This window comes from Montipora foliosa, chromosome 4 (assembly GCF_036669935.1).
Source record: "Montipora foliosa isolate CH-2021 chromosome 4, ASM3666993v2, whole genome shotgun sequence".
In the NCBI taxonomy this organism is placed as follows: Eukaryota; Metazoa; Cnidaria; class Anthozoa; order Scleractinia; family Acroporidae; genus Montipora; species Montipora foliosa.
Window position 1 is genome coordinate 27,034,504 of NC_090872.1, and position 5,000 is coordinate 27,039,503.

Genomic DNA, 5,000 nt, shown 5'->3' on the forward strand with positions numbered 1-5,000 from the left:
TTGTGCTGACGAGTTTTTCGTTTGTTTACTCTTTAAATGCTGATCCAAAGCAAGGAAATGCTTACAACAACTCAAGCAAAAAGGTAAGCGTTAACTGAACTATGAGCAGATAATATTTGATGCCTTAGGCCCGATTCACACACTGCGTACTTTTCATGAGCCGAACTTAATTCGAGTTCGACCGACACAAATTAACAGAAGTACGCCTGTTGATTGAGAAGTCGAACTTAACTGGGCCCTCCACAGCAGTTCCAAAGCCATTACCAAGAAAACCAATTGATTTTGTCAGCGATTTTCATGTAGAAGGCAAAACATGGTTTATGCATGATCATGAAGTTCGGCACATGAAACGTTCGACGTCTGAAATCAAAGCCGATCCACGGCCATGCTAAAGCCGAATTCCCGTCTAGGCCAGGCGAAAAGAACGCCTGAGCCATTCCAAGTTAAAATAGCCGTTCTTAATTGATTCAAACGTCGAACTTTTCATGTATTAAGTTCGGATCATGAAAAGTATGGCGTCTCAGTCGGGCCTTATTGTCTTCAAAAATGACAATTTAATGTAAGCTTATGTAGAATTCAAACCATGCACCTTCAAGTCCCAAATTTGTCAGGCAAGGATATTTAGTTTGGCTTAAGTGCTTTAACAAAATGGTATGTATTTCACAAGAATAATGAAGCCTTAGATCAAATGTTTAAGCAAATGATTTGGTATTAGAGTGCTCTCACCGCAAATGACATGATGACAGAAAGCAGAAAGCTTCAGCTGTCATTTAAACTATAGTATTCAATGCAAATAGTATGTTAATGCCTGCATGAGATTGTTATTATTGGCGTTTAAAGAAAAGAGAGCCAAAGTTTGACGAGTCTGCTTTTCAAACACTTACATGTACATTATAACCGAAGTGACATTGTCTGACACTTGTAGAGTGCAGACCCCAAACTAACCATAACTCACAGTTATTGAAAGCTAAACGTTTTAGTTAAAATGGGTGTTTAAAATCGCTATTTGTAGGCAGTCTGCAGTTGTCATACACCTTAGAAATAATCAGCTTTATTATTACCAGCATTTTTTTTTAGACATGTGATATTGACTGTTGTTATCTGGATGAAATTCTTATGACATCTTTTATCTGTAAGTAGCAGTAATAATTTTTGGTTGAATTATTTTTTTCCAAGAAAACTGAAACTTTTCACTATATTTGTTTGTTGATTTACAGTTCAAATTGAAGGTGGGGACAGCTGGGAATTGGTTCATTAAAAGATTGCTGGGAAGTTTTGGCAGAGAGTTGGTTACAGAAAGTGCTGAGGCAAGCCAAGAGGATGCCTTCTTCTTGCAACATACAGTACATACCACTACATGTATCATCTATGGAAGAGGAGTTGGAGGAAGCCCCAGATAAAAGAAAAGGTTGGTGCCATGAAAAAATTCCTTTGAGGCATGTTTCTGTAAAAAAGCTGTAATGCAGTCAAACAGCTGAAAGTCTGAAAGACTTAGAAGCTGCTTGTTGCTTTTAAACAAGTGATGCATATATATATATATATATATATATATATATATATATTTACAAATAACTCACATAAATTACACTTTAACAACTAATTCTTGACAGTCACTGCAATAAAATAATTATAAAGCACTGTCTGAGTTACAGGCCTGTGTACGTATAGACTAATAATGCCTAGCGATTAGTGGAAGATGATGCTGCAGTTTTATTTATCCATTGTCTCACCCAAGATCTGCTTTCAGTTTAAAATTTGAAATACTTCTATATGTAAATACCTCATCACACATAATTTTTTTTGGAAAAGTGTTGAAGACTAAGAAAGCATCTGGCAAAATATTTTCAAGATTTGTTCCATGAGTTCCACCACTATATGTGTACTTTTATAATTATGACAAAATTAATTTGATAGTAAACTGAGTTACTCAATGAATCAAGAAAATTGTTACAGATATAATCTCATGCAAGTACCCATATTTCATGTGATTCCATTTATTTGGTACACCAAAATGGGTGGCTGGTGTCTTTTGTTTCTCAGCATTAGGGATGTATTAGATTTGTGCTCTCTTCCTATTTTGTTAGAATATTGTGGAATGATCTTAATTTTGGAAGGGGTTATACTAATCATTATTCTCTTTTATTACTTTTAAGGATGATGAGTCAATCAATGGAGAGGTTCTAAAAGCAGCATTTGCAAGGATTGTTGCTAGCTTCTGGCACACTAATTGAACCAGAGACATTTACCTTGTGGCAGAAAGCAAGGTTTTGTTAGAACTTTCATTTGCTATAATTGTTTTGATGGGAGCATACTTAATTATCAGCTTAATCTTAGGGTTTTTTTCTTCTTTTTGGAAACAAAAAGTTTTTACTTTTTTCTTAATGTAAATTATCAACTTAAGTTCTGAATTTTTTCCTTTTGGAAACAATTCTGTTGGAGAAAAAATGAACACATTGGTAAAGTTCAATGTTGGCAAAATTTTTGCATCAGTTAACAAGGCATGTTCCATTTTTTTTACGTTTCACTTCTTTCTGTAAGAACTGACTTGTATTACATGTACATAAAACCCATTTTGTTATACTGAGTCACATTTATCCAAGTATGTTGTATACTTTAGTTTTTGTAATTGAAGTTAGATTTTGCAGCCATTGTTGCAATCTGTAATCAAAACACATACCATTCAATTTATCTTTGTTTAAGGCAAGAACCCATTCAGCTGATTGCCATTTTATTATTGCCTGAATAATTAGAGTAAAGATAGCTTTGACTTTTGCGATGTATTTGTGTGTGTATACATTGTATTTATCATGTCCATTCTTTGCAATCTTATGATTAAAATTACCAGTATTAGATGCTTCGTTGTAAACCTGGTGTTTTCTTTACATAATATTAAAAAAATGAACTTTTTATGGTTATGAGAAATCTGACTGTAAATGAAGGTACAGGAGATCTATTGAGGGTGAATGTGTTCTGTAGAAAGAGTAAATATTACTCTGACAAGGGGAGTAAAGATTAAGAGGGTAAATTTTACTCTTGAAAAGGAGTGGTTTTGTACCTTTTTGTCTCACCCCAGTTTTGGAGTTAATTTAACTCTGTCGAGGGTAAATTGAACTCCATTTAAAGAGTTCAATTCACTCAAATTACAGGGAGAACTTCTATCGTAAAACACCGCATCAATGGAAACTTAACTGGAACATTTGAACGGGAACCCAACAATACGGTTTTCTAACATATTTATCAACAGGTTGAAAATCATAAAAAATATTAGCAAAATCAATATAGTATCTAGAAAACGTTGCAAATCAAGTTTAGTCCATCGTGACTCAGATACCCAGGTTATTCCGTAAGTATTGCTTAAGCGTAATTCTGAGCCAAGTTTGGAATTATACGAGCATGCGCAGCCATCGCCGTTGCCGTTGCGGTCGTCTTCGCCAGCCCCAGTCCCGCTTGTGCCCGTAATGCGCGGCAATTCTACGTTAAATGAAGGGGTAGTTTCTAAAGAAACTGTGGTGCTGCGTCGGTGGGGAAGTAGTATACAAAAATTTGGTTTTATCAACGGAGTTGATAATGTAAATTGGCCACCGTACAGAGATTCTAAAAGAATACTAGACTGTACGGTGGCCAATTTACATTATCAACTCCGTTGATAAAACCAAATTTTTGAATTCTACGTTAACTTCCTCCAACTGAACATCCCTAGCTTCTCTTCTCCGCCCATTGGACAGATTTTCATTTGTCTTTTACAGTATTGCTCAGTTCAAACAACGAAATGTTTTGGCTGTGGCAAAACTTTAAAGCCCAATTCTTCTGTATCTCCACCTCCAGGAGATCTTGTAATCGTTTCAAAGATGGCGCGAGGATGAACTTTCCAAGGGCAACTATTCAGAGAGCCGGGAAATGTTTATTTTCACTGTCTTGTCCACTGTGTACAACGTAAACAACCTTTTTTGTAGGGCAGGTGGTGTCCATTTCCTCTAGAAATCGAAACCGCTCACAATTACACACAAGCAATACTTAAAAGGGCTATTTCACGGACAATCATATTTCATGACACCCAAAATGCCTAAAAAGTAGAATGAAACATTACAATAACCACTTAAAACTGTTGACCAACATAAAAAAAATACAGCAAAAGGAAAGAAAAACATTTGGGTAGCAATGATCATAGGTTATTTTCATTATTTAGTTAAGTTAGTCATCCCTTGTTTTCCATAGACCCCGGCACCACGTGTTTTCCACAGACCTCGGCACTCCTTGCATGGCCCCGGCACCCCGGCACCCCGTACGCCGCACCCCACGCCCCGACTTTTCCACCAAACCGTTTTGTTGTGCAAATGTTGTTGAGATCACTTCGTGTGTATATACCAGTATCGCGATCTTCTTATAGTTTTGCCTATGCGCGAGTCGTCAATATTTCGTGGTATTGCCGTATCACTTGCGATTTTGAGGCGGCAATACCACATGTGGTATTGCCGTCTCAAAATCGCAATTTGTTTTTAAAATTTCGCAGCTTGGTAAATATTCTGCCACTATTCACAACGATTTTAAAAAACGATTGTTCTAATCAATAACACATGTATTCTATAATTGTTTTTAAGAAATTTTAATAGCAACTAGATAACTGTCTAAATACTTATAGCGCATTACTTTCATTACTTAACAAATACGTATACTAGAAAAGGGTATAAAACGATTCTCCCCAAAATATACCACTTAAGCTTGTACTTTCAAATGCCTCATCGATGACAAAGCAGGAATCGAACGACTGATTACTGCTAGTTTTACAGATATCGATGAAATACCGGAATTTTTGTTCCTCATATTTGATGCCTTCGTAGTGGAAAGTGAAGATACTATTTTTATTAACATGTAAGGAATACAGATTATAATTACTTCATGGTTGGTGAGTGCGTACGATATTTATTCACGAGTTGTGAAGGATCACGTAAACGAACGAGTGAGCGAAGCGAACGAGGGAGTTTAACGATCCTTCACAACGA

At 36.1% G+C, this 5,000-nt stretch overlaps 1 long non-coding RNA gene across 1 annotated transcript in view; it reads left to right on the forward strand.

The window, feature by feature from the left end:
* Positions 1-2,791, forward strand: part of LOC137999144 (uncharacterized) — a 2,877-nt gene extending 86 nt beyond the window's left edge. Inside the window, exons 1-3 of the long non-coding RNA XR_011122902.1 lie at positions 1-83; positions 1,218-1,408; positions 2,154-2,791. The exon at positions 1-83 is cut by the window's left edge and continues 86 nt beyond it. This is a non-coding gene — a long non-coding RNA (uncharacterized lncRNA). The remainder of the gene's footprint in view (positions 84-1,217; positions 1,409-2,153) is intronic.
* Positions 2,792-5,000: the final 2,209 nt, after the last annotated feature.